The sequence below is a fragment of the Lissotriton helveticus genome, chromosome 12 (genome assembly GCF_964261635.1).
Source record: "Lissotriton helveticus chromosome 12, aLisHel1.1, whole genome shotgun sequence".
Classification (NCBI taxonomy): Eukaryota; Metazoa; Chordata; class Amphibia; order Caudata; family Salamandridae; genus Lissotriton; species Lissotriton helveticus.
Window position 1 is genome coordinate 657,799,854 of NC_136073.1, and position 26,961 is coordinate 657,826,814.

Genomic DNA, 26,961 nt, shown 5'->3' on the forward strand with positions numbered 1-26,961 from the left:
GATTTTCTGTGCTTTGAGCAGAGACTCTGAAAATTGGGCCTGCTTCCCTCACTGGCCTGGTTCTTGTCCTCTTTCTTAGAGCCTAAAAATACCTCTCAGGTCCTCACCCTCGCAATGACGGGGTCTTTGATGTGGTGCCACTTACCCCCAGAGAGCCATATTCTAACTTACTCTGGTTTCTCTTCAAAACGAAAAAATCTTTCGCCTTTTACTAAAGATTTCCGTGGAGAGGAACATTTACGAGTTTATTCAATTTTTTTAAGCCTTACCACCGGTGAGGCTGTTTATCTTGTGTTTAAAAGAAAAGCATTAGAAATTGGTGAATATATCTGCGAGTTGTCTGCTGCTGTTTTTTGGGGACATGAGCTTAGGTGTTTTATTCCTGAACTCTCTGCTTGCTCATTTGCATAGACAGAGTGCAGGAGAGGTGCATCATGGGAAAGAGCTTGTGCAGTGCATGAGATTGCTTTTCGTGACTATCTTGGAATTTCACGATAGCAGGCAGTATGTTTTCTCCTCTCTTAATATTCCTGCTGTCAGAGGCCAGACGTCACCCTCCTTTTTCAAGGTGGCACCTAGACTCACGCTGTGCTTTTCATAGGGCTTGCCCGTTATTTGTGCACGTTAGAGGTGCCCCATAGAGGTTGGCCAATCCTGAGTCGGTGCCCTGAGAGGGTGGCCAATCCTGAGTCAGATTCCTCTCAGGTACACTTGAAGCGGCACGCCAGTCCTGTTTCATGTGCCTCTAGCCTAGACAGATATATACTTCTATATTCAGGTTTAATGAAAGTACGTACGAAAAAGGGACTTAAAGTGCATGGCTATGTGCAGAGCACAGTGGTGGCTCACAGCCTATCGATTGGAAGGATGGTGTGGAAAGCGTAAAATCGCTGGGGGACAAAAGTCCTACAGTGTCACTTCACCTAAAGCCTGATGCACGCTTCCCGTTCCCCTTGCCCAGCAGCCGCAACGCCTCCTAATGAGCTGAGGTGTGTACAGAAAAGAATTTGCATATTTCCAGACAGACGCATGGGAACTGTCCACCTTTTTGATTTTCTGTGCTTTGAGCAGAGACTCTGAAAATTGGGCCTGCTTCCCTCACCGGCCTGGTTCTTGTCCTCTTTCTTAGAGCCTAAAAATACCTCTCAGGTCCTCACCCTCGCAATGACGGGGTCTTTGATGTGGTGCCACTTACCCCCAGAGAGCCATATTCTAACTTACTCTGGTTTCTCTTCAAAACGAAAAAATCTTTCGCCTTTTACTAAAGATTTCCGTGGAGAGGAACATTTACGAGTTTATTCAATTTTTTTAAGCCTTACCACCGGTGAGGCTGTTTATCTTGTGTTTAAAAGAAAAGCATTAGAAATTGGTGAATATATCTGCGAGTTGTCTGCTGCTGTTTTTTGGGGACATGAGCTTAGGTGTTTTATTCCTGAACTCTCTGCTTGCTCATTTGCATAGACAGAGTGCAGGAGAGGTGCATCATGGGAAAGAGCTTGTGCAGTGCATGAGATTGCTTTTCGTGACTATCTTGGAATTTCACGATAGCAGGCAGTATGTTTTCTCCTCTCTTAATATTCCTGCTGTCAGAGGCCAGACGTCACCCTCCTTTTTCAAGGTGGCACCTAGACTCACGCTGTGCTTTTCATAGGGCTTGCCCGTTATTTGTGCCCGTTAGAGGTTGGCCAATCCTGAGTCGGTGCCCTGAGAGGGTGGCCAATCATGAGTCAGATTCCTCTCAGGTACACTTGAAGCGGCACGCCAGTCCTGTTTCATGTGCCTCTAGCCTAGACAGATATATACTTCTATATTCAGGTTTAATGAAAGTACGTACGAAAAAGGGACTTAAAGTGCATGGCTATGTGCAGAGCACAGTGGTGGCTCACAGCCTATCGATTGGAAGGATGGTGTGGAAAGCGTAAAATCGCTGGGGGACAAAAGTCCTACAGTGTCACTTCACCTAAAGCCTGATGCACGCTTCCCGTTCCCCTTGCCCAGCAGCCGCAACGCCTCCTAATGAGCTGAGGTGTGTACAGAAAAGAATTTGCATATTTCCAGACAGACGCATGGGAACTGTCCACCTTTTTGATTTTCTGTGCTTTGAGCAGAGACTCTGAAAATTGGGCCTGCTTCCCTCACTGGCCTGGTTCTTGTCCTCTTTCTTAGAGCCTAAAAATACCTCTCAGGTCCTCACCCTCGCAATGACGGGGTCTTTGATGTGGTGCCACTTACCCCCAGAGAGCCATATTCTAACTTACTCTGGTTTCTCTTCAAAACGAAAAAATCTTTCGCCTTTTACTAAAGATTTCCGTGGAGAGGAACATTTACGAGTTTATTCAATTTTTTTAAGCCTTACCACCGGTGAGGCTGTTTATCTTGTGTTTAAAAGAAAAGCATTAGAAATTGGTGAATATATCTGCGAGTTGTCTGCTGCTGTTTTTTGGGGACATGAGCTTAGGTGTTTTATTCCTGAACTCTCTGCTTGCTCATTTGCATAGACAGAGTGCAGGAGAGGTGCATCATGGGAAAGAGCTTGTGCAGTGCATGAGATTGCTTTTCGTGACTATCTTGGAATTTCACGATAGCAGGCAGTATGTTTTCTCCTCTCTTAATATTCCTGCTGTCAGAGGCCAGACGTCACCCTCCTTTTTCAAGGTGGCACCTAGACTCACGCTGTGCTTTTCATAGGGCTTGCCCGTTATTTGTGCACGTTAGAGGTGCCCCATAGAGGTTGGCCAATCCTGAGTCGGTGCCCTGAGAGGGTGGCCAATCATGAGTCAGATTCCTCTCAGGTACACTTGAAGCGGCACGCCAGTCCTGTTTCATGTGCCTCTAGCCTAGACAGATATATACTTCTATATTCAGGTTTAATGAAAGTACGTGCGAAAAAGGGACTTAAAGTGCATGGCTATGTGCAGAGCACAGTGGTGGCTCACAGCCTATCGATTGGAAGGATGGTGTGGAAAGCGTAAAATCGCTGGGGGACAAAAGTCCTACAGTGTCACTTCACCTAAAGCCTGATGCACGCTTCCCGTTCCCCTTGCCCAGCAGCCGCAACGCCTCCTAATGAGCTGAGGTGTGTACAGAAAAGAATTTGCATATTTCCAGACAGACGCATGGGAACTGTCCACCTTTTTGATTTTCTGTGCTTTGAGCAGAGACTCTGAAAATTGGGCCTGCTTCCCTCACTGGCCTGGTTCTTGTCCTCTTTCTTAGAGCCTAAAAATACCTCTCAGGTCCTCACCCTCGCAATGACGGGGTCTTTGATGTGGTGCCACTTACCCCCAGAGAGCCATATTCTAACTTACTCTGGTTTCTCTTCAAAACGAAAAAATCTTTCGCCTTTTACTAAAGATTTCCGTGGAGAGGAACATTTACGAGTTTATTCAATTTTTTTAAGCCTTACCACCGGTGAGGCTGTTTATCTTGTGTTTAAAAGAAAAGCATTAGAAATTGGTGAATATATCTGCGAGTTGTCTGCTGCTGTTTTTTGGGGACATGAGCTTAGGTGTTTTATTCCTGAACTCTCTGCTTGCTCATTTGCATAGACAGAGTGCAGGAGAGGTGCATCATGGGAAAGAGCTTGTGCAGTGCATGAGATTGCTTTTCGTGACTATCTTGGAATTTCACGATAGCAGGCAGTATGTTTTCTCCTCTCTTAATATTCCTGCTGTCAGAGGCCAGACGTCACCCTCCTTTTTCAAGGTGGCACCTAGACTCACGCTGTGCTTTTCATAGGGCTTGCCCGTTATTTGTGCACGTTAGAGGTGCCCCATAGAGGTTGGCCAATCCTGAGTCGGTGCCCTGAGAGGGTGGCCAATCATGAGTCAGATTCCTCTCAGGTACACTTGAAGCGGCACGCCAGTCCTGTTTCATGTGCCTCTAGCCTAGACAGATATATACTTCTATATTCAGGTTTAATGAAAGTACGTGCGAAAAAGGGACTTAAAGTGCATGGCTATGTGCAGAGCACAGTGGTGGCTCACAGCCTATCGATTGGAAGGATGGTGTGGAAAGCGTAAAATCGCTGGGGGACAAAAGTCCTACAGTGTCACTTCACCTAAAGCCTGATGCACGCTTCCCGTTCCCCTTGCCCAGCAGCCGCAACGCCTCCTAATGAGCTGAGGTGTGTACAGAAAAGAATTTGCATATTTCCAGACAGACGCATGGGAACTGTCCACCTTTTTGATTTTCTGTGCTTTGAGCAGAGACTCTGAAAATTGGGCCTGCTTCCCTCACTGGCCTGGTTCTTGTCCTCTTTCTTAGAGCCTAAAAATACCTCTCAGGTCCTCACCCTCGCAATGACGGGGTCTTTGATGTGGTGCCACTTACCCCCAGAGAGCCATATTCTAACTTACTCTGGTTTCTCTTCAAAACGAAAAAATCTTTCGCCTTTTACTAAAGATTTCCGTGGAGAGGAACATTTACGAGTTTATTCAATTTTTTTAAGCCTTACCACCGGTGAGGCTGTTTATCTTGTGTTTAAAAGAAAAGCATTAGAAATTGGTGAATATATCTGCGAGTTGTCTGCTGCTGTTTTTTGGGGACATGAGCTTAGGTGTTTTATTCCTGAACTCTCTGCTTGCTCATTTGCATAGACAGAGTGCAGGAGAGGTGCATCATGGGAAAGAGCTTGTGCAGTGCATGAGATTGCTTTTCGTGACTATCTTGGAATTTCACGATAGCAGGCAGTATGTTTTCTCCTCTCTTAATATTCCTGCTGTCAGAGGCCAGACGTCACCCTCCTTTTTCAAGGTGGCACCTAGACTCACGCTGTGCTTTTCATAGGGCTTGCCCGTTATTTGTGCACGTTAGAGGTGCCCCATAGAGGTTGGCCAATCCTGAGTCGGTGCCCTGAGAGGGTGGCCAATCCTGAGTCAGATTCCTCTCAGGTACACTTGAAGCGGCACGCCAGTCCTGTTTCATGTGCCTCTAGCCTAGACAGATATATACTTCTATATTCAGGTTTAATGAAAGTACGTACGAAAAAGGGACTTAAAGTGCATGGCTATGTGCAGAGCACAGTGGTGGCTCACAGCCTATCGATTGGAAGGATGGTGTGGAAAGCGTAAAATCGCTGGGGGACAAAAGTCCTACAGTGTCACTTCACCTAAAGCCTGATGCACGCTTCCCGTTCCCCTTGCCCAGCAGCCGCAACGCCTCCTAATGAGCTGAGGTGTGTACAGAAAAGAATTTGCATATTTCCAGACAGACGCATGGGAACTGTCCACCTTTTTGATTTTCTGTGCTTTGAGCAGAGACTCTGAAAATTGGGCCTGCTTCCCTCACCGGCCTGGTTCTTGTCCTCTTTCTTAGAGCCTAAAAATACCTCTCAGGTCCTCACCCTCGCAATGACGGGGTCTTTGATGTGGTGCCACTTACCCCCAGAGAGCCATATTCTAACTTACTCTGGTTTCTCTTCAAAACGAAAAAATCTTTCGCCTTTTACTAAAGATTTCCGTGGAGAGGAACATTTACGAGTTTATTCAATTTTTTTAAGCCTTACCACCGGTGAGGCTGTTTATCTTGTGTTTAAAAGAAAAGCATTAGAAATTGGTGAATATATCTGCGAGTTGTCTGCTGCTGTTTTTTGGGGACATGAGCTTAGGTGTTTTATTCCTGAACTCTCTGCTTGCTCATTTGCATAGACAGAGTGCAGGAGAGGTGCATCATGGGAAAGAGCTTGTGCAGTGCATGAGATTGCTTTTCGTGACTATCTTGGAATTTCACGATAGCAGGCAGTATGTTTTCTCCTCTCTTAATATTCCTGCTGTCAGAGGCCAGACGTCACCCTCCTTTTTCAAGGTGGCACCTAGACTCACGCTGTGCTTTTCATAGGGCTTGCCCGTTATTTGTGCACGTTAGAGGTGCCCCATAGAGGTTGGCCAATCCTGAGTCGGTGCCCTGAGAGGGTGGCCAATCCTGAGTCAGATTCCTCTCAGGTACACTTGAAGCGGCACGCCAGTCCTGTTTCATGTGCCTCTAGCCTAGACAGATATATACTTCTATATTCAGGTTTAATGAAAGTACGTGCGAAAAAGGGACTTAAAGTGCATGGCTATGTGCAGAGCACAGTGGTGGCTCACAGCCTATCGATTGGAAGGATGGTGTGGAAAGCGTAAAATCGCTGGGGGACAAAAGTCCTACAGTGTCACTTCACCTAAAGCCTGATGCACGCTTCCCGTTCCCCTTGCCCAGCAGCCGCAACGCCTCCTAATGAGCTGAGGTGTGTACAGAAAAGAATTTGCATATTTCCAGACAGACGCATGGGAACTGTCCACCTTTTTGATTTTCTGTGCTTTGAGCAGAGACTCTGAAAATTGGGCCTGCTTCCCTCACTGGCCTGGTTCTTGTCCTCTTTCTTAGAGCCTAAAAATACCTCTCAGGTCCTCACCCTCGCAATGACGGGGTCTTTGATGTGGTGCCACTTACCCCCAGAGAGCCATATTCTAACTTACTCTAGTTTCTCTTCAAAACGAAAAAATCTTTCGCCTTTTACTAAAGATTTCCGTGGAGAGGAACATTTACGAGTTTATTCAATTTTTTTAAGCCTTACCACCGGTGAGGCTGTTTATCTTGTGTTTAAAAGAAAAGCATTAGAAATTGGTGAATATATCTGCGAGTTGTCTGCTGCTGTTTTTTGGGGACATGAGCTTAGGTGTTTTATTCCTGAACTCTCTGCTTGCTCATTTGCATAGACAGAGTGCAGGAGAGGTGCATCATGGGAAAGAGCTTGTGCAGTGCATGAGATTGCTTTTCGTGACTATCTTGGAATTTCACGATAGCAGGCAGTATGTTTTCTCCTCTCTTAATATTCCTGCTGTCAGAGGCCAGACGTCACCCTCCTTTTTCAAGGTGGCACCTAGACTCACGCTGTGCTTTTCATAGGGCTTGCCCGTTATTTGTGCACGTTAGAGGTGCCCCATAGAGGTTGGCCAATCCTGAGTCGGTGCCTTGAGAGGGTGGCCAATCATGAGTCAGATTCCTCTCAGGTACACTTGAAGCGGCACGCCAGTCCTGTTTCATGTGCCTCTAGCCTAGACAGATATATACTTCTATATTCAGGTTTAATGAAAGTACGTGCGAAAAAGGGACTTAAAGTGCATGGCTATGTGCAGAGCACAGTGGTGGCTCACAGCCTATCGATTGGAAGGATGGTGTGGATAGCGTAAAATCGCTGGGGGACAAAAGTCCTACAGTGTCACTTCACCTAAAGCCTGATGCACGCTTCCCGTTCCCCTTGCCCAGCAGCCGCAACGCCTCCTAATGAGCTGAGGTGTGTACAGAAAAGAATTTGCATATTTCCAGACAGACGCATGGGAACTGTCCACCTTTTTGATTTTCTGTGCTTTGAGCAGAGACTCTGAAAATTGGGCCTGCTTCCCTCACTGGCCTGGTTCTTGTCCTCTTTCTTAGAGCCTAAAAATACCTCTCAGGTCCTCACCCTCGCAATGACGGGGTCTTTGATGTGGTGCCACTTACCCCCAGAGAGCCATATTCTAACTTACTCTGGTTTCTCTTCAAAACGAAAAAATCTTTCGCCTTTTACTAAAGATTTCCGTGGAGAGGAACATTTACGAGTTTATTCAATTTTTTTAAGCCTTACCACCGGTGAGACTGTTTATCTTGTGTTTAAAAGAAAAGCATTAGAAATTGGTGAATATATCTGCGAGTTGTCTGCTGCTGTTTTTTGGGGACATGAGCTTAGGTGTTTTATTCCTGAACTCTCTGCTTGCTCATTTGCATAGACAGAGTGCAGGAGAGGTGCATCATGGGAAAGAGCTTGTGCAGTGCATGAGATTGCTTTTCGTGACTATCTTGGAATTTCACGATAGCAGGCAGTATGTTTTCTCCTCTCTTAATATTCCTGCTGTCAGAGGCCAGACGTCACCCTCCTTTTTCAAGGTGGCACCTAGACTCACGCTGTGCTTTTCATAGGGCTTGCCCGTTATTTGTGCACGTTAGAGGTGCCCCATAGAGGTTGGCCAATCCTGAGTCGGTGCCCTGAGAGGGTGGCCAATCCTGAGTCAGATTCCTCTCAGGTACACTTGAAGCGGCACGCCAGTCCTGTTTCATGTGCCTCTAGCCTAGACAGATATATACTTCTATATTCAGGTTTAATGAAAGTACGTACGAAAAAGGGACTTAAAGTGCATGGCTATGTGCAGAGCACAGTGGTGGCTCACAGCCTATCGATTGGAAGGATGGTGTGGAAAGCGTAAAATCGCTGGGGGACAAAAGTCCTACAGTGTCACTTCACCTAAAGCCTGATGCACGCTTCCCGTTCCCCTTGCCCAGCAGCCGCAACGCCTCCTAATGAGCTGAGGTGTGTACAGAAAAGAATTTGCATATTTCCAGACAGACGCATGGGAACTGTCCACCTTTTTGATTTTCTGTGCTTTGAGCAGAGACTCTGAAAATTGGGCCTGCTTCCCTCACCGGCCTGGTTCTTGTCCTCTTTCTTAGAGCCTAAAAATACCTCTCAGGTCCTCACCCTCGCAATGACGGGGTCTTTGATGTGGTGCCACTTACCCCCAGAGAGCCATATTCTAACTTACTCTGGTTTCTCTTCAAAACGAAAAAATCTTTCGCCTTTTACTAAAGATTTCCGTGGAGAGGAACATTTACGAGTTTATTCAATTTTTTTAAGCCTTACCACCGGTGAGGCTGTTTATCTTGTGTTTAAAAGAAAAGCATTAGAAATTGGTGAATATATCTGCGAGTTGTCTGCTGCTGTTTTTTGGGGACATGAGCTTAGGTGTTTTATTCCTGAACTCTCTGCTTGCTCATTTGCATAGACAGAGTGCAGGAGAGGTGCATCATGGGAAAGAGCTTGTGCAGTGCATGAGATTGCTTTTCGTGACTATCTTGGAATTTCACGATAGCAGGCAGTATGTTTTCTCCTCTCTTAATATTCCTGCTGTCAGAGGCCAGACGTCACCCTCCTTTTTCAAGGTGGCACCTAGACTCACGCTGTGCTTTTCATAGGGCTTGCCCGTTATTTGTGCACGTTAGAGGTGCCCCATAGAGGTTGGCCAATCCTGAGTCGGTGCCCTGAGAGGGTGGCCAATCATGAGTCAGATTCCTCTCAGGTACACTTGAAGCGGCACGCCAGTCCTGTTTCATGTGCCTCTAGCCTAGACAGATATATACTTCTATATTCAGGTTTAATGAAAGTACGTGCGAAAAAGGGACTTAAAGTGCATGGCTATGTGCAGAGCACAGTGGTGGCTCACAGCCTATCGATTGGAAGGATGGTGTGGAAAGCGTAAAATCGCTGGGGGACAAAAGTCCTACAGTGTCACTTCACCTAAAGCCTGATGCACGCTTCCCGTTCCCCTTGCCCAGCAGCCGCAACGCCTCCTAATGAGCTGAGGTGTGTACAGAAAAGAATTTGCATATTTCCAGACAGACGCATGGGAACTGTCCACCTTTTTGATTTTCTGTGCTTTGAGCAGAGACTCTGAAAATTGGGCCTGCTTCCCTCACTGGCCTGGTTCTTGTCCTCTTTCTTAGAGCCTAAAAATACCTCTCAGGTCCTCACCCTCGCAATGACGGGGTCTTTGATGTGGTGCCACTTACCCCCAGAGAGCCATATTCTAACTTACTCTGGTTTCTCTTCAAAACGAAAAAATCTTTCGCCTTTTACTAAAGATTTCCGTGGAGAGGAACATTTACGAGTTTATTCAATTTTTTTAAGCCTTACCACCGGTGAGGCTGTTTATCTTGTGTTTAAAAGAAAAGCATTAGAAATTGGTGAATATATCTGCGAGTTGTCTGCTGCTGTTTTTTGGGGACATGAGCTTAGGTGTTTTATTCCTGAACTCTCTGCTTGCTCATTTGCATAGACAGAGTGCAGGAGAGGTGCATCATGGGAAAGAGCTTGTGCAGTGCATGAGATTGCTTTTCGTGACTATCTTGGAATTTCACGATAGCAGGCAGTATGTTTTCTCCTCTCTTAATATTCCTGCTGTCAGAGGCCAGACGTCACCCTCCTTTTTCAAGGTGGCACCTAGACTCACGCTGTGCTTTTCATAGGGCTTGCCCGTTATTTGTGCACGTTAGAGGTGCCCCATAGAGGTTGGCCAATCCTGAGTCGGTGCCCTGAGAGGGTGGCCAATCATGAGTCAGATTCCTCTCAGGTACACTTGAAGCGGCACGCCAGTCCTGTTTCATGTGCCTCTAGCCTAGACAGATATATACTTCTATATTCAGGTTTAATGAAAGTACGTGCGAAAAAGGGACTTAAAGTGCATGGCTATGTGCAGAGCACAGTGGTGGCTCACAGCCTATCGATTGGAAGGATGGTGTGGAAAGCGTAAAATCGCTGGGGGACAAAAGTCCTACAGTGTCACTTCACCTAAAGCCTGATGCACGCTTCCCGTTCCCCTTGCCCAGCAGCCGCAACGCCTCCTAATGAGCTGAGGTGTGTACAGAAAAGAATTTGCATATTTCCAGACAGACGCATGGGAACTGTCCACCTTTTTGATTTTCTGTGCTTTGAGCAGAGACTCTGAAAATTGGGCCTGCTTCCCTCACTGGCCTGGTTCTTGTCCTCTTTCTTAGAGCCTAAAAATACCTCTCAGGTCCTCACCCTCGCAATGACGGGGTCTTTGATGTGGTGCCACTTACCCCCAGAGAGCCATATTCTAACTTACTCTGGTTTCTCTTCAAAACGAAAAAATCTTTCGCCTTTTACTAAAGATTTCCGTGGAGAGGAACATTTACGAGTTTATTCAATTTTTTTAAGCCTTACCACCGGTGAGGCTGTTTATCTTGTGTTTAAAAGAAAAGCATTAGAAATTGGTGAATATATCTGCGAGTTGTCTGCTGCTGTTTTTTGGGGACATGAGCTTAGGTGTTTTATTCCTGAACTCTCTGCTTGCTCATTTGCATAGACAGAGTGCAGGAGAGGTGCATCATGGGAAAGAGCTTGTGCAGTGCATGAGATTGCTTTTCGTGACTATCTTGGAATTTCACGATAGCAGGCAGTATGTTTTCTCCTCTCTTAATATTCCTGCTGTCAGAGGCCAGACGTCACCCTCCTTTTTCAAGGTGGCACCTAGACTCACGCTGTGCTTTTCATAGGGCTTGCCCGTTATTTGTGCACGTTAGAGGTGCCCCATAGAGGTTGGCCAATCCTGAGTCGGTGCCCTGAGAGGGTGGCCAATCCTGAGTCAGATTCCTCTCAGGTACACTTGAAGCGGCACGCCAGTCCTGTTTCATGTGCCTCTAGCCTAGACAGATATATACTTCTATATTCAGGTTTAATGAAAGTACGTACGAAAAAGGGACTTAAAGTGCATGGCTATGTGCAGAGCACAGTGGTGGCTCACAGCCTATCGATTGGAAGGATGGTGTGGAAAGCGTAAAATCGCTGGGGGACAAAAGTCCTACAGTGTCACTTCACCTAAAGCCTGATGCACGCTTCCCGTTCCCCTTGCCCAGCAGCCGCAACGCCTCCTAATGAGCTGAGGTGTGTACAGAAAAGAATTTGCATATTTCCAGACAGACGCATGGGAACTGTCCACCTTTTTGATTTTCTGTGCTTTGAGCAGAGACTCTGAAAATTGGGCCTGCTTCCCTCACCGGCCTGGTTCTTGTCCTCTTTCTTAGAGCCTAAAAATACCTCTCAGGTCCTCACCCTCGCAATGACGGGGTCTTTGATGTGGTGCCACTTACCCCCAGAGAGCCATATTCTAACTTACTCTGGTTTCTCTTCAAAACGAAAAAATCTTTCGCCTTTTACTAAAGATTTCCGTGGAGAGGAACATTTACGAGTTTATTCAATTTTTTTAAGCCTTACCACCGGTGAGGCTGTTTATCTTGTGTTTAAAAGAAAAGCATTAGAAATTGGTGAATATATCTGCGAGTTGTCTGCTGCTGTTTTTTGGGGACATGAGCTTAGGTGTTTTATTCCTGAACTCTCTGCTTGCTCATTTGCATAGACAGAGTGCAGGAGAGGTGCATCATGGGAAAGAGCTTGTGCAGTGCATGAGATTGCTTTTCGTGACTATCTTGGAATTTCACGATAGCAGGCAGTATGTTTTCTCCTCTCTTAATATTCCTGCTGTCAGAGGCCAGACGTCACCCTCCTTTTTCAAGGTGGCACCTAGACTCACGCTGTGCTTTTCATAGGGCTTGCCCGTTATTTGTGCACGTTAGAGGTGCCCCATAGAGGTTGGCCAATCCTGAGTCGGTGCCCTGAGAGGGTGGCCAATCCTGAGTCAGATTCCTCTCAGGTACACTTGAAGCGGCACGCCAGTCCTGTTTCATGTGCCTCTAGCCTAGACAGATATATACTTCTATATTCAGGTTTAATGAAAGTACGTGCGAAAAAGGGACTTAAAGTGCATGGCTATGTGCAGAGCACAGTGGTGGCTCACAGCCTATCGATTGGAAGGATGGTGTGGAAAGCGTAAAATCGCTGGGGGACAAAAGTCCTACAGTGTCACTTCACCTAAAGCCTGATGCACGCTTCCCGTTCCCCTTGCCCAGCAGCCGCAACGCCTCCTAATGAGCTGAGGTGTGTACAGAAAAGAATTTGCATATTTCCAGACAGACGCATGGGAACTGTCCACCTTTTTGATTTTCTGTGCTTTGAGCAGAGACTCTGAAAATTGGGCCTGCTTCCCTCACTGGCCTGGTTCTTGTCCTCTTTCTTAGAGCCTAAAAATACCTCTCAGGTCCTCACCCTCGCAATGACGGGGTCTTTGATGTGGTGCCACTTACCCCCAGAGAGCCATATTCTAACTTACTCTAGTTTCTCTTCAAAACGAAAAAATCTTTCGCCTTTTACTAAAGATTTCCGTGGAGAGGAACATTTACGAGTTTATTCAATTTTTTTAAGCCTTACCACCGGTGAGGCTGTTTATCTTGTGTTTAAAAGAAAAGCATTAGAAATTGGTGAATATATCTGCGAGTTGTCTGCTGCTGTTTTTTGGGGACATGAGCTTAGGTGTTTTATTCCTGAACTCTCTGCTTGCTCATTTGCATAGACAGAGTGCAGGAGAGGTGCATCATGGGAAAGAGCTTGTGCAGTGCATGAGATTGCTTTTCGTGACTATCTTGGAATTTCACGATAGCAGGCAGTATGTTTTCTCCTCTCTTAATATTCCTGCTGTCAGAGGCCAGACGTCACCCTCCTTTTTCAAGGTGGCACCTAGACTCACGCTGTGCTTTTCATAGGGCTTGCCCGTTATTTGTGCACGTTAGAGGTGCCCCATAGAGGTTGGCCAATCCTGAGTCGGTGCCTTGAGAGGGTGGCCAATCATGAGTCAGATTCCTCTCAGGTACACTTGAAGCGGCACGCCAGTCCTGTTTCATGTGCCTCTAGCCTAGACAGATATATACTTCTATATTCAGGTTTAATGAAAGTACGTGCGAAAAAGGGACTTAAAGTGCATGGCTATGTGCAGAGCACAGTGGTGGCTCACAGCCTATCGATTGGAAGGATGGTGTGGATAGCGTAAAATCGCTGGGGGACAAAAGTCCTACAGTGTCACTTCACCTAAAGCCTGATGCACGCTTCCCGTTCCCCTTGCCCAGCAGCCGCAACGCCTCCTAATGAGCTGAGGTGTGTACAGAAAAGAATTTGCATATTTCCAGACAGACGCATGGGAACTGTCCACCTTTTTGATTTTCTGTGCTTTGAGCAGAGACTCTGAAAATTGGGCCTGCTTCCCTCACTGGCCTGGTTCTTGTCCTCTTTCTTAGAGCCTAAAAATACCTCTCAGGTCCTCACCCTCGCAATGACGGGGTCTTTGATGTGGTGCCACTTACCCCCAGAGAGCCATATTCTAACTTACTCTGGTTTCTCTTCAAAACGAAAAAATCTTTCGCCTTTTACTAAAGATTTCCGTGGAGAGGAACATTTACGAGTTTATTCAATTTTTTTAAGCCTTACCACCGGTGAGACTGTTTATCTTGTGTTTAAAAGAAAAGCATTAGAAATTGGTGAATATATCTGCGAGTTGTCTGCTGCTGTTTTTTGGGGACATGAGCTTAGGTGTTTTATTCCTGAACTCTCTGCTTGCTCATTTGCATAGACAGAGTGCAGGAGAGGTGCATCATGGGAAAGAGCTTGTGCAGTGCATGAGATTGCTTTTCGTGACTATCTTGGAATTTCACGATAGCAGGCAGTATGTTTTCTCCTCTCTTAATATTCCTGCTGTCAGAGGCCAGACGTCACCCTCCTTTTTCAAGGTGGCACCTAGACTCACGCTGTGCTTTTCATAGGGCTTGCCCGTTATTTGTGCACGTTAGAGGTGCCCCATAGAGGTTGGCCAATCCTGAGTCGGTGCCCTGAGAGGGTGGCCAATCCTGAGTCAGATTCCTCTCAGGTACACTTGAAGCGGCACGCCAGTCCTGTTTCATGTGCCTCTAGCCTAGACAGATATATACTTCTATATTCAGGTTTAATGAAAGTACGTACGAAAAAGGGACTTAAAGTGCATGGCTATGTGCAGAGCACAGTGGTGGCTCACAGCCTATCGATTGGAAGGATGGTGTGGAAAGCGTAAAATCGCTGGGGGACAAAAGTCCTACAGTGTCACTTCACCTAAAGCCTGATGCACGCTTCCCGTTCCCCTTGCCCAGCAGCCGCAACGCCTCCTAATGAGCTGAGGTGTGTACAGAAAAGAATTTGCATATTTCCAGACAGACGCATGGGAACTGTCCACCTTTTTGATTTTCTGTGCTTTGAGCAGAGACTCTGAAAATTGGGCCTGCTTCCCTCACCGGCCTGGTTCTTGTCCTCTTTCTTAGAGCCTAAAAATACCTCTCAGGTCCTCACCCTCGCAATGACGGGGTCTTTGATGTGGTGCCACTTACCCCCAGAGAGCCATATTCTAACTTACTCTGGTTTCTCTTCAAAACGAAAAAATCTTTCGCCTTTTACTAAAGATTTCCGTGGAGAGGAACATTTACGAGTTTATTCAATTTTTTTAAGCCTTACCACCGGTGAGGCTGTTTATCTTGTGTTTAAAAGAAAAGCATTAGAAATTGGTGAATATATCTGCGAGTTGTCTGCTGCTGTTTTTTGGGGACATGAGCTTAGGTGTTTTATTCCTGAACTCTCTGCTTGCTCATTTGCATAGACAGAGTGCAGGAGAGGTGCATCATGGGAAAGAGCTTGTGCAGTGCATGAGATTGCTTTTCGTGACTATCTTGGAATTTCACGATAGCAGGCAGTATGTTTTCTCCTCTCTTAATATTCCTGCTGTCAGAGGCCAGACGTCACCCTCCTTTTTCAAGGTGGCACCTAGACTCACGCTGTGCTTTTCATAGGGCTTGCCCGTTATTTGTGCACGTTAGAGGTGCCCCATAGAGGTTGGCCAATCCTGAGTCGGTGCCCTGAGAGGGTGGCCAATCCTGAGTCAGATTCCTCTCAGGTACACTTGAAGCGGCACGCCAGTCCTGTTTCATGTGCCTCTAGCCTAGACAGATATATACTTCTATATTCAGGTTTAATGAAAGTACGTGCGAAAAAGGGACTTAAAGTGCATGGCTATGTGCAGAGCACAGTGGTGGCTCACAGCCTATCGATTGGAAGGATGGTGTGGAAAGCGTAAAATCGCTGGGGGACAAAAGTCCTACAGTGTCACTTCACCTAAAGCCTGATGCACGCTTCCCGTTCCCCTTGCCCAGCAGCCGCAACGCCTCCTAATGAGCTGAGGTGTGTACAGAAAAGAATTTGCATATTTCCAGACAGACGCATGGGAACTGTCCACCTTTTTGATTTTCTGTGCTTTGAGCAGAGACTCTGAAAATTGGGCCTGCTTCCCTCACTGGCCTGGTTCTTGTCCTCTTTCTTAGAGCCTAAAAATACCTCTCAGGTCCTCACCCTCGCAATGACGGGGTCTTTGATGTGGTGCCACTTACCCCCAGAGAGCCATATTCTAACTTACTCTAGTTTCTCTTCAAAACGAAAAAATCTTTCGCCTTTTACTAAAGATTTCCGTGGAGAGGAACATTTACGAGTTTATTCAATTTTTTTAAGCCTTACCACCGGTGAGGCTGTTTATCTTGTGTTTAAAAGAAAAGCATTAGAAATTGGTGAATATATCTGCGAGTTGTCTGCTGCTGTTTTTTGGGGACATGAGCTTAGGTGTTTTATTCCTGAACTCTCTGCTTGCTCATTTGCATAGACAGAGTGCAGGAGAGGTGCATCATGGGAAAGAGCTTGTGCAGTGCATGAGATTGCTTTTCGTGACTATCTTGGAATTTCACGATAGCAGGCAGTATGTTTTCTCCTCTCTTAATATTCCTGCTGTCAGAGGCCAGACGTCACCCTCCTTTTTCAAGGTGGCACCTAGACTCACGCTGTGCTTTTCATAGGGCTTGCCCGTTATTTGTGCACGTTAGAGGTGCCCCATAGAGGTTGGCCAATCCTGAGTCGGTGCCTTGAGAGGGTGGCCAATCATGAGTCAGATTCCTCTCAGGTACACTTGAAGCGGCACGCCAGTCCTGTTTCATGTGCCTCTAGCCTAGACAGATATATACTTCTATATTCAGGTTTAATGAAAGTACGTGCGAAAAAGGGACTTAAAGTGCATGGCTATGTGCAGAGCACAGTGGTGGCTCACAGCCTATCGATTGGAAGGATGGTGTGGATAGCGTAAAATCGCTGGGGGACAAAAGTCCTACAGTGTCACTTCACCTAAAGCCTGATGCACGCTTCCCGTTCCCCTTGCCCAGCAGCCGCAACGCCTCCTAATGAGCTGAGGTGTGTACAGAAAAGAATTTGCATATTTCCAGACAGACGCATGGGAACTGTCCACCTTTTTGATTTTCTGTGCTTTGAGCAGAGACTCTGAAAATTGGGCCTGCTTCCCTCACTGGCCTGGTTCTTGTCCTCTTTCTTAGAGCCTAAAAATACCTCTCAGGTCCTCACCCTCGCAATGACGGGGTCTTTGATGTGGTGCCACTTACCCCCAGAGAGCCATATTCTAACTTACTCTGGTTTCTCTTCAAAACGAAAAAATCTTTCGCCTTTTACTAAAGATTTCCGTGGAGAGGAACATTTACGAGTTTATTCAATTTTTTTAAGCCTTACCACCGGTGAGGCTGTTTATCTTGTGTTTAAAAGAAAAGCATTAGAAATTGGTGAATATATCTGCGAGTTGTCTGCTGCTGTTTTTTGGGGACATGAGCTTAGGTGTTTTATTCCTGAACTCTCTGCTTGCTCATTTGCATAGACAGAGTGCAGGAGAGGTGCATCATGGGAAAGAGCTTGTGCAGTGCATGAGATTGCTTTTCGTGACTATCTTGGAATTTCACGATAGCAGGCAGTATGTTTTCTCCTCTCTTAATATTCCTGCTGTCAGAGGCCAGACGTCACCCTCCTTTTTCAAGTTGGCACCTAGACTCACGCTGTGCTTTTCATAGGGCTTGCCCGTTATTTGTGCCCGTTAGAGGTGCCCCATAGAGGTTGGCCAATCCTGATCCAGATCCGTCTAAAGCTGAAATCCAGCTACAGAAATGGATTAGCGACTCCCTTAATACAGTCCTGCCACTCAAAACCCTCCCTTCCGCCAGGAAATCCTCCAAACTACCGTGGTTCACCGACGAACTACGCGAATTAAGAAAGAAAGGCAAAAGGTTAGAGCGCCAATGGAGAAAGAACTGGAGCACGGAAGACAAAAGTGAATACAAAATCCACATCAGGCGCTATAAAAACGCTCTTAAATCAGCCCAGGCCTCCTATTTCGAAGAACAAATAGCCTCAGCAGCAAATTCCGCAAAAGAGACCTACAGGATAGTTAAACTCCTCACCAAAATTCAGGACCCACCATCACCACCAGACCCGGATGGCGCAAAATGTAATCAGATGGCTGATTTTTTCTCTCAAAAAATCGAAAAAATCCTGACTTCCCTCCCGCCTGCCACAATCACATTAGGAAGCCCTAACCCTCTCCCCCGCCAAAACACACCGAGGCTATCCTCCTTCCCTCAAATCACCATCGAAACGTTTCTTAACGTCCTACACAAAGTCAAAAGCGGCGCCCCATCAGATCCAGCTCCGATCAGTAAACTAAAGTTAGTTGCTTCCACCATAGCCCCGCCTCTCACCAACCTGATCAACGCCTCCTTCCAGAACGGCTCAGTCCCGGCAAACTGGAAAAAAACCACAGTCAAGGCTCTCATAAAGAAACCGCACCTAGACCCCACAGACCCATCTAATTTCAGACCGATCTCACTGCTTCCGGCCATTAGTAAAATCGCCGAGCGCATTGCAAACCAACATCTCTCTGAGTTCTTAGAAACCAACCACCTTCTCCGTCAGTCCCAGACAGGATTCAGACCAGGGCAAGGGACCGACACCGCACTGTTAGCCGTAGTCGAAGAAGCCAGGGGCATATTGGACGTAGGAGGATCAGTGGCAGTGATCCTCCTCGACCTGAGTGCCGCCTTCGACACGGTGGACCATGCAACCCTTGTTCACCGTCTTGGGCTGATAGGAGTGGAGGACTCCGCATTAACCTGGATTTCATCCTTCCTGGAAGACAGGTCGTTTCAAGTAGCAGAAGGGCATTCCACCTCCAAGGCTCATGCACTCAAGTGTGGGGTCCCCCAGGGATCCTCCCTGAGCCCCACACTTTTTAATGTGTACATGGAACCTCTCGAGGATGTTGTCAAACCCTTTGGCATTAAATCAATAATGTATGCCGACGACACCCAGCTCGTCGTCTCCCTCAACCAGTCTGACAACGCTCTCCCCAATTTATCCAGTTGTCTCGAAAAGGTTCACCAATGGATGTGCGATTCCCGACTAAAACTGAATGGGGAGAAATCAGAAATACTCCTCCTGGGAAACCCTAAGAAAATCCCCACTCCCCTCCCCTGGCCACCATGCATGGGAACTGCGCCATCCCCTAAACCCGAAGTAAAGAGCCTCGGGATATGGCTGGACCAGGAGCTCAGTTTTAGGACTCAAGCTCGGAAAACCGCGGGAACCTGCTTCGGCCTTATAAAGATGGCAAGAAAAATCCTACATCTTCTCCCCCCCCATTCCAGGAAGCTCCTAATGCAGGGGCTGGTGAACTCCAGATTGGACTACGGTAATGTCCTTTATCTGGGGGCCCCAGTCTCTGTAGTCCACAGACTTCAATGTGCACAAAATGCGGCCGCCAGAATCCTCACAGGAACCGCCGCAAGGAGCTCGGCCAAACCAGCCCTTAGAAGCTTGCACTGGCTACCAGTAAAGGAACGCGTCAACTTTAAATCCCTGTGCATAGCCCATAGAATTATGCACAACGAAGGCCCTCCCATTCTGAGGCCACTTGTAACAAAACAACAGTCGAGTAGACAATTAAGATCAAACTCCCTTTCCCTCGCAAACGTTCCAAGAATCAGGAAGTCCAGAACAGGCGGTCGCCTGTTCTCGTACAATGCCCCGAGACTATGGAATGCCCTTCCTCTCCCCCTGAGGCAAGAACATAATCTCCTCAGGTTCAGGAAACAACTAAAGACCCTACTCTTCCCCTGAGTCCTCCATCCTGACTCCTCACCCCACAGGACAATGGTCACTAGCGCTGGGATGCCCTAGGGTAGCTATGCGCTCTACAAAACCCAAAATCAAATCAAATCAAATCAAATCAAATCAAATCTGAGTCGGTGCCCTGAGAGGGTGGCCAATCATGAGTCAGATTCCTCTCAGGTACACTTGAAGCGGCACGCCAGTCCTGTTTCATGTGCCTCTAGCCTAGACAGATATATACTTCTATATTCAGGTTTAATGAAAGTACGTGCGAAAAAGGGACTTAAAGTGCATGGCTATGTGCAGAGCACAGTGGTGGCTCACAGCCTATCGATTGGAAGGATGGTGTGGAAAGCGTAAAATCGCTGGGGGACAAAAGTCCTACAGTGTCACTTCACCTAAAGCCTGATGCACGCTTCCCGTTCCCCTTGCCCAGCAGCCGCAACGCCTCCTAATGAGCTGAGGTGTGTACAGAAAAGAATTTGCATATTTCCAGACAGACGCATGGGAACTGTCCACCTTTTTGATTTTCTGTGCTTTGAGCAGAGACTCTGAAAATTGGGCCTGCTTCCCTCACTGGCCTGGTTCTTGTCCTCTTTCTTAGAGCCTAAAAATACCTCTCAGGTCCTCACCCTCGCAATGACGGGGTCTTTGATGTGGTGCCACTTACCCCCAGAGAGCCATATTCTAACTTACTCTGGTTTCTCTTCAAAACGAAAAAATCTTTCGCCTTTTACTAAAGATTTCCGTGGAGAGGAACATTTACGAGTTTATTCAATTTTTTTAAGCCTTACCACAGGTGAGGCTGTTTATCGTGTGTTTAAAAGAAAAGCATTAGAAATTGGTGAATATATCTGCGAGTTGTCTGCTGCTGTTTTTTGGGGACATGAGCTTAGGTGTTTTATTCCTGAACTCTCTGCTTGCTCATTTGCATAGACAGAGTGCAGGAGAGGTGCATCATGGGAAAGAGCTTGTGCAGTGCATGAGATTGCTTTTCGTGACTATCTTGGAATTTCACGATAGCAGGCAGTATGTTTTCTCCTCTCTTAATATTCCTGCTGTCAGAGGCCAGACGTCACCCTCCTTTTTCAAGGTGGCACCTAGACTCACGCTGTGCTTTTCATAGGGCTTGCCCGTTATTTGTGCACGTTAGAGGTGCCCCATAGAGGTTGGCCAATCCTGAGTCGGTGCCCTGAGAGGGTGGCCAATCCTGAGTCAGATTCCTCTCAGGTACACTTGAAGCGGCACGCCAGTCCTGTTTCATGTGCCTCTAGCCTAGACAGATATATACTTCTATATTCAGGTTTAATGAAAGTACGTGCGAAAAAGGGACTTAAAGTGCATGGCTATGTGCAGAGCACAGTGGTGGCTCACAGCCTATCGATTGGAAGGATGGTGTGGAAAGCGTAAAATCGCTGGGGGACAAAAGTCCTACAGTGTCACTTCACCTAAAGCCTGATGCACGCTTCCCGTTCCCCTTGCCCAGCAGCCGCAACGCCTCCTAATGAGCTGAGGTGTGTACAGAAAAGAATTTGCATATTTCCAGACAGACGCATGGGAACTGTCCACCTTTTTGATTTTCTGTGCTTTGAGCAGAGACTCTGAAAATTGGGCCTGCTTCCCTCACTGGCCTGGTTCTTGTCCTCTTTCTTAGATTTTGAAAATACCTCTCAGGTCCTCACCCTCGCAATGACGGGGTCTTTGATGTGGTGCCACTTACCCCCAGAGAGCCATATTCTAACTTACTCTGGTTTCTCTTCAAAACGAAAAAATCTTTCGCCTTTTACTAAAGATTTCCGTGGAGAGGAACATTTACGAGTTTATTCAATTTTTTTAAGCCTTACCACAGGTGAGGCTGTTTATCGTGTGTTTAAAAGAAAAACATTAGAAATTGGTGAATATATCTGCGAGTTGTCTGCTGCTGTTTTTTGGGGACATGAGCTTAGGTGTTTTATTCCTGAACTCTCTGCTTGCTCATTTGCATCGACAGAGTGCAGGAGAGGTGCATCATGGGAAAGAGCTTGTGCAGTGCATGAGATTGCTTTTCGTGACTATCTTGGAATTTCACGATAGCAGGCAGTATGTTTTCTCCTCTCTTAATATTCCTGCTGTCAGAGGCCAGACGTCACCCTCCTTTTTCAAGGTGGCACCTAGACTCACGCTGTGCTTTTCATAGGGCTTGCCCGTTATTTGTGCACGTTAGAGGTGCCCCATAGAGGTTGGCCAATCCTGAGTCGGTGCCCTGAGAGGGTGGCCAATCCTGAGTCAGATTCCTCTCAGGTACACTTGAAGCGGCACGCCAGTCCTGTTTCATGTGCCTCTAGCCTAGACAGATATATACTTCTATATTCAGGTTTAATGAAAGTACGTGCGAAAAAGGGACTTAAAGTGCATGGCTATGTGCAGAGCACAGTGGTGGCTCACAGCCTATCGATTGGAAGGATGGTGTGGAAAGCGTAAAATCGCTGGGGGACAAAAGTCCTACAGTGTCACTTCACCTAAAGCCTGATGCACGCTTCCCGTTCCCCTTGCCCAGCAGCCGCAACGCCTCCTAATGAGCTGAGGTGTGTACAGAAAAGAATTTGCATATTTCCAGACAGACGCATGGGAACTGTCCACCTTTTTGATTTTCTGTGCTTTGAGCAGAGACTCTGAAAATTGGGCCTGCTTCCCTCACTGGCCTGGTTCTTGTCCTCTTTCTTAGAGCCTAAAAATACCTCTCAGGTCCTCACCCTCGCAATGACGGGGTCTTTGATGTGGTGCCACTTACCCCCAGAGAGCCATATTCTAACTTACTCTGGTTTCTCTTCAAAACGAAAAAATCTTTCGCCTTTTACTAAAGATTTCCGTGGAGAGGAACATTTACGAGTTTATTCAATTTTTTTAAGCCTTACCACCGGTGAGGCTGTTTATTTTGTGTTTAAAAGAAAAGCATTAGAAATTGGTGAATATATCTGCGAGTTGTCTGCTGCTGTTTTTTGGGGACATGAGCTTAGGTGTTTTATTCCTGAACTCTCTGCTTGCTCATTTGCATAGACAGAGTGCAGGAGAGGTGCATCATGGGAAAGAGCTTGTGCAGTGCATGAGATTGCTTTTCGTGACTATCTTGGAATTTCACGATAGCAGGCAGTATGTTTTCTCCTCTCTTAATATTCCTGCTGTCAGAGGCCAGACGTCACCCTCCTTTTTCAAGGTGGCACCTAGACTCACGCTGTGCTTTTCATAGGGCTTGCCCGTTATTTGTGCACGTTAGAGGTGCCCCATAGAGGTTGGCCAATCCTGAGTCGGTGCCCTGAGAGGGTGGCCAATCATGAGTCAGATTCCTCTCAGGTACACTTGAAGCGGCACGCCAGTCCTGTTTCATGTGCCTCTAGCCTAGACAGATATATACTTCTATATTCAGGTTTAATGAAAGTACGTGCGAAAAAGGGACTTAAAGTGCATGGCTATGTGCAGAGCACAGTGGTGGCTCACAGCCTATCGATTGGAAGGATGGTGTGGAAAGCGTAAAATCGCTGGGGGACAAAAGTCCTACAGTGTCACTTCACCTAAAGCCTGATGCACGCTTCCCGTTCCCCTTGCCCAGCAGCCGCAACGCCTCCTAATGAGCTGAGGTGTGTACAGAAAAGAATTTGCATATTTCCAGACAGACGCATGGGAACTGTCCACCTTTTTGATTTTCTGTGCTTTGAGCAGAGACTCTGAAAATTGGGCCTGCTTCCCTCACCGGCCTGGTTCTTGTCCTCTTTCTTAGATTTTGAAAATACCTCTCAGGTCCTCACCCTCGCAATGACGGGGTCTTTGATGTGGTGCCACTTACCCCCAGAGAGCCATATTCTAACTTACTCTGGTTTCTCTTCAAAATGAAAAAATCTTTCGCCTTTTACTAAAGATTTCCGTGGAGAGGAACATTTACGAGTTTATTCAATTTTTTTAAGCCTTACCACAGGTGAGGCTGTTTATCGTGTGTTTAAAAGAAAAGCATTAGAAATTGGTGAATATATCTGCGAGTTGTCTGCTGCTGTTTTTTGGGGACATGAGCTTAGGTGTTTTATTCCTGAACTCTCTGCTTGCTCATTTGCATCGACAGAGTGCAGGAGAGGTGCATCATGGGAAAGAGCTTGTGCAGTGCATGAGATTGCTTTTCGTGACTATCTTGGAATTTCACGATAGCAGGCAGTATGTTTTCTCCTCTCTTAATATTCCTGCTGTCAGAGGCCAGACGTCACCCTCCTTTTTCAAGGTGGCACCTAGACTCACGCTGTGCTTTTCATAGGGCTTGCCCGTTATTTGTGCACGTTAGAGGTGCCCCATAGAGGTTGGCCAATCCTGAGTCGGTGCCCTGAGAGGGTGGCCAATCCTGAGTCAGATTCCTCTCAGGTACACTTGAAGCGGCACGCCAGTCCTGTTTCATGTGCCTCTAGCCTAGACAGATATATACTTCTATATTCAGGTTTAATGAAAGTACGTGCGAAAAAGGGACTTAAAGTGCATGGCTATGTGCAGAGCACAGTGGTGGCTCACAGCCTATCGATTGGAAGGATGGTGTGGAAAGCGTAAAATCGCTGGGGGACAAAAGTCCTACAGTGTCACTTCACCTAAAGCCTGATGCACGCTTCCCGTTCCCCTTGCCCAGCAGCCGCAACGCCTCCTAATGAGCTGAGGTGTGTACAGAAAAGAATTTGCATATTTCCAGACAGACGCATGGGAACTGTCCACCTTTTTGATTTTCTGTGCTTTGAGCAGAGACTCTGAAAATTGGGCCTGCTTCCCTCACTGGCCTGGTTCTTGTCCTCTTTCTTAGAGCCTAAAAATACCTCTCAGGTCCTCACCCTCGCAATGACGGGGTCTTTGATGTGGTGCCACTTACCCCCAGAGAGCCATATTCTAACTTACTCTGGTTTCTCTTCAAAACGAAAAAATCTTTCGCCTTTTACTAAAGATTTCCGTGGAGAGGAACATTTACGAGTTTATTCAATTTTTTTAAGCCTTACCACCGGTGAGGCTGTTTATTTTGTGTTTAAAAGAAAAGCATTAGAAATTGGTGAATATATCTGCGAGTTGTCTGCTGCTGTTTTTTGGGGACATGAGCTTAGGTGTTTTATTCCTGAACTCTCTGCTTGCTCATTTGCATAGACAGAGTGCAGGAGAGGTGCATCATGGGAAAGAGCTTGTGCAGTGCATGAGATTGCTTTTCGTGACTATCTTGGAATTTCACAATAGCAGGCAGTATGTTTTCTCCTCTCTTAATATTCCTGCTGTCAGAGGCCAGACGTCACCCTCCTTTTTCAAGGTGGCACCTAGACTCACGCTGTGCTTTTCATAGGGCTTGCCCGTTATTTGTGCACGTTAGAGGTGCCCCATAGAGGTTGGCCAATCCTGAGTCGGTGCCCTGAGAGGGTGGCCAATCCTGAGTCAGATTCCTCTCAGGTACACTTGAAGCGGCACGCCAGTCCTGTTTCATGTGCCTCTAGCCTAGACAGATATATACTTCTATATTCAGGTTTAATGAAAGTACGTGCGAAAAAGGGACTTAAAGTGCATGGCTATGTGCAGAGCACAGTGGTGGCTCACAGCCTATCGATTGGAAGGATGGTGTGGAAAGCGTAAAATCGCTGGGGGACAAAAGTCCTACAGTGTCACTTCACCTAAAGCCTGATGCACGCTTCCCGTTCCCCTTGCCCAGCAGCCGCAACGCCTCCTAATGAGCTGAGGTGTGTACAGAAAAGAATTTGCATATTTCCAGACAGACGCATGGGAACTGTCCACCTTTTTGATTTTCTGTGCTTTGAGCAGAGACTCTGAAAATTGGGCCTGCTTCCCTCACTGGCCTGGTTCTTGTCCTCTTTCTTAGAGCCTAAAAATACCTCTCAGGTCCTCACCCTCGCAATGACGGGGTCTTTGATGTGGTGCCACTTACCCCCAGAGAGCCATATTCTAACTTACTCTGGTTTCTCTTCAAAACGAAAAAATCTTTCGCCTTTTACTAAAGATTTCCGTGGAGAGGAACATTTACGAGTTTATTCAATTTTTTTAAGCCTTACCACCGGTGAGGCTGTTTATCTTGTGTTTAAAAGAAAAGCATTAGAAATTGGTGAATATATCTGCGAGTTGTCTGCTGCTGTTTTTTGGGGACATGAGCTTAGGTGTTTTATTCCTGAACTCTCTGCTTGCTCATTTGCATAGACAGAGTGCAGGAGAGGTGCATCATGGGAAAGAGCTTGTGCAGTGCATGAGATTGATTTTCGTGACTATCTTGGAATTTCACGATAGCAGGCAGTATGTTTTCTCCTCTCTTAATATTCCTGCTGTCAGAGGCCAGACGTCACCCTCCTTTTTCAAGGTGGCACCTAGACTCACGCTGTGCTTTTCATAGGGCTTGCCCGTTATTTGTGCACGTTAGAGGTGCCCCATAGAGGTTGGCCAATCCTGAGTCGGTGCCCTGAGAGGGTGGCCAATCATGAGTCAGATTCCTCTCAGGTACACTTGAAGCGGCACGCCAGTCCTGTTTCATGTGCCTCTAGCCTAGACAGATATATACTTCTATATTCAGGTTTAATGAAAGTACGTGCGAAAAAGGGACTTAAAGTGCATGGCTATGTGCAGAGCACAGTGGTGGCTCACAGCCTATCGATTGGAAGGATGGTGTGGAAAGCGTAAAATCGCTGGGGGACAAAAGTCCTACAGTGTCACTTCACCTAAAGCCTGATGCACGCTTCCCGTTCCCCTTGCCCAGCAGCCGCAACGCCTCCTAATGAGCTGAGGTGTGTACAGAAAAGAATTTGCATATTTCCAGACAGACGCATGGGAACTGTCCACCTTTTTGATTTTCTGTGCTTTGAGCAGAGACTCTGAAAATTGGGCCTGCTTCCCTCACCGGCCTGGTTCTTGTCCTCTTTCTTAGATTTTGAAAATACCTCTCAGGTCCTCACCCTCGCAATGACGGGGTCTTTGATGTGGTGCCACTTACCCCCAGAGAGCCATATTCTAACTTACTCTGGTTTCTCTTCAAAATGAAAAAATCTTTCGCCTTTTACTAAAGATTTCCGTGGAGAGGAACATTTACGAGTTTATTCAAGTTTTTTTAAGCCTTACCACAGGTGAGGCTGTTTATCGTGTGTTTAAAAGAAAAGCATTAGAAATTGGTGAATATATCTGCGAGTTGTCTGCTGCTGTTTTTTGGGGACATGAGCTTAGGTGTTTTATTCCTGAACTCTCTGCTTGCTCATTTGCATCGACAGAGTGCAGGAGAGGTGCATCATGGGAAAGAGCTTGTGCAGTGCATGAGATTGCTTTTCGTGACTATCTTGGAATTTCACGATAGCAGGCAGTATGTTTTCTCCTCTCTTAATATTCCTGCTGTCAGAGGCCAGACGTCACCCTCCTTTTTCAAGGTGGCACCTAGACTCACGCTGTGCTTTTCATAGGGCTTGCCCGTTATTTGTGCACGTTAGAGGTGCCCCATAGAGGTTGGCCAATCC

At 46.7% G+C, this 26,961-nt stretch overlaps 24 non-coding genes across 24 annotated transcripts; all 24 read left to right on the top strand.

Annotated features, from left to right (window-relative positions):
- The first annotated feature begins 167 nt into the window (after positions 1–167).
- On the top strand, positions 168–282 carry LOC144800272 (U5 spliceosomal RNA). The gene has a single exon (XR_013604184.1). It is a non-coding gene; the product is annotated as a U5 spliceosomal RNA (small nuclear RNA).
- A 935-nt stretch (positions 283–1,217) lies between these two features.
- Positions 1,218–1,332, top strand: LOC144800273 (U5 spliceosomal RNA). Its single transcript, XR_013604185.1, has one exon. It is a non-coding gene; the product is annotated as a U5 spliceosomal RNA (small nuclear RNA).
- A 922-nt stretch (positions 1,333–2,254) lies between these two features.
- Positions 2,255–2,369, top strand: LOC144800275 (U5 spliceosomal RNA). Its single transcript, XR_013604187.1, has one exon. It is a non-coding gene; the product is annotated as a U5 spliceosomal RNA (small nuclear RNA).
- A 935-nt stretch (positions 2,370–3,304) lies between these two features.
- LOC144800276 (U5 spliceosomal RNA) lies at positions 3,305–3,419 on the top strand. The gene has a single exon (XR_013604188.1). It is a non-coding gene; the product is annotated as a U5 spliceosomal RNA (small nuclear RNA).
- A 935-nt stretch (positions 3,420–4,354) lies between these two features.
- On the top strand, positions 4,355–4,469 carry LOC144800277 (U5 spliceosomal RNA). Its single transcript, XR_013604189.1, has one exon. It is a non-coding gene; the product is annotated as a U5 spliceosomal RNA (small nuclear RNA).
- Positions 4,470–5,404: 935 nt separating this feature from the next.
- On the top strand, positions 5,405–5,519 carry LOC144800278 (U5 spliceosomal RNA). The gene has a single exon (XR_013604190.1). It is a non-coding gene; the product is annotated as a U5 spliceosomal RNA (small nuclear RNA).
- Positions 5,520–6,454: 935 nt separating this feature from the next.
- LOC144800514 (U5 spliceosomal RNA) lies at positions 6,455–6,569 on the top strand. The gene has a single exon (XR_013604410.1). It is a non-coding gene; the product is annotated as a U5 spliceosomal RNA (small nuclear RNA).
- Positions 6,570–7,504: 935 nt separating this feature from the next.
- On the top strand, positions 7,505–7,619 carry LOC144800472 (U5 spliceosomal RNA). The gene has a single exon (XR_013604372.1). It is a non-coding gene; the product is annotated as a U5 spliceosomal RNA (small nuclear RNA).
- A 935-nt stretch (positions 7,620–8,554) lies between these two features.
- Positions 8,555–8,669, top strand: LOC144800279 (U5 spliceosomal RNA). The gene has a single exon (XR_013604191.1). It is a non-coding gene; the product is annotated as a U5 spliceosomal RNA (small nuclear RNA).
- A 935-nt stretch (positions 8,670–9,604) lies between these two features.
- On the top strand, positions 9,605–9,719 carry LOC144800280 (U5 spliceosomal RNA). The gene has a single exon (XR_013604192.1). It is a non-coding gene; the product is annotated as a U5 spliceosomal RNA (small nuclear RNA).
- Positions 9,720–10,654: 935 nt separating this feature from the next.
- Positions 10,655–10,769, top strand: LOC144800281 (U5 spliceosomal RNA). The gene has a single exon (XR_013604193.1). It is a non-coding gene; the product is annotated as a U5 spliceosomal RNA (small nuclear RNA).
- A 935-nt stretch (positions 10,770–11,704) lies between these two features.
- On the top strand, positions 11,705–11,819 carry LOC144800282 (U5 spliceosomal RNA). Its single transcript, XR_013604194.1, has one exon. It is a non-coding gene; the product is annotated as a U5 spliceosomal RNA (small nuclear RNA).
- Positions 11,820–12,754: 935 nt separating this feature from the next.
- LOC144800515 (U5 spliceosomal RNA) lies at positions 12,755–12,869 on the top strand. Its single transcript, XR_013604411.1, has one exon. It is a non-coding gene; the product is annotated as a U5 spliceosomal RNA (small nuclear RNA).
- A 935-nt stretch (positions 12,870–13,804) lies between these two features.
- LOC144800473 (U5 spliceosomal RNA) lies at positions 13,805–13,919 on the top strand. Its single transcript, XR_013604373.1, has one exon. It is a non-coding gene; the product is annotated as a U5 spliceosomal RNA (small nuclear RNA).
- Positions 13,920–14,854: 935 nt separating this feature from the next.
- On the top strand, positions 14,855–14,969 carry LOC144800283 (U5 spliceosomal RNA). Its single transcript, XR_013604195.1, has one exon. It is a non-coding gene; the product is annotated as a U5 spliceosomal RNA (small nuclear RNA).
- Positions 14,970–15,904: 935 nt separating this feature from the next.
- Positions 15,905–16,019, top strand: LOC144800516 (U5 spliceosomal RNA). Its single transcript, XR_013604412.1, has one exon. It is a non-coding gene; the product is annotated as a U5 spliceosomal RNA (small nuclear RNA).
- Positions 16,020–16,954: 935 nt separating this feature from the next.
- On the top strand, positions 16,955–17,069 carry LOC144800284 (U5 spliceosomal RNA). Its single transcript, XR_013604196.1, has one exon. It is a non-coding gene; the product is annotated as a U5 spliceosomal RNA (small nuclear RNA).
- Positions 17,070–20,172: 3,103 nt separating this feature from the next.
- On the top strand, positions 20,173–20,287 carry LOC144801556 (U5 spliceosomal RNA). Its single transcript, XR_013605362.1, has one exon. It is a non-coding gene; the product is annotated as a U5 spliceosomal RNA (small nuclear RNA).
- A 935-nt stretch (positions 20,288–21,222) lies between these two features.
- Positions 21,223–21,337, top strand: LOC144801557 (U5 spliceosomal RNA). The gene has a single exon (XR_013605363.1). It is a non-coding gene; the product is annotated as a U5 spliceosomal RNA (small nuclear RNA).
- Positions 21,338–22,272: 935 nt separating this feature from the next.
- LOC144800286 (U5 spliceosomal RNA) lies at positions 22,273–22,387 on the top strand. Its single transcript, XR_013604198.1, has one exon. It is a non-coding gene; the product is annotated as a U5 spliceosomal RNA (small nuclear RNA).
- A 935-nt stretch (positions 22,388–23,322) lies between these two features.
- LOC144800485 (U5 spliceosomal RNA) lies at positions 23,323–23,437 on the top strand. Its single transcript, XR_013604382.1, has one exon. It is a non-coding gene; the product is annotated as a U5 spliceosomal RNA (small nuclear RNA).
- Positions 23,438–24,372: 935 nt separating this feature from the next.
- LOC144800287 (U5 spliceosomal RNA) lies at positions 24,373–24,487 on the top strand. Its single transcript, XR_013604199.1, has one exon. It is a non-coding gene; the product is annotated as a U5 spliceosomal RNA (small nuclear RNA).
- A 935-nt stretch (positions 24,488–25,422) lies between these two features.
- Positions 25,423–25,537, top strand: LOC144800288 (U5 spliceosomal RNA). Its single transcript, XR_013604200.1, has one exon. It is a non-coding gene; the product is annotated as a U5 spliceosomal RNA (small nuclear RNA).
- A 935-nt stretch (positions 25,538–26,472) lies between these two features.
- Positions 26,473–26,588, top strand: LOC144800448 (U5 spliceosomal RNA). The gene has a single exon (XR_013604349.1). It is a non-coding gene; the product is annotated as a U5 spliceosomal RNA (small nuclear RNA).
- The last annotated feature ends 373 nt before the right edge of the window (positions 26,589–26,961 follow it).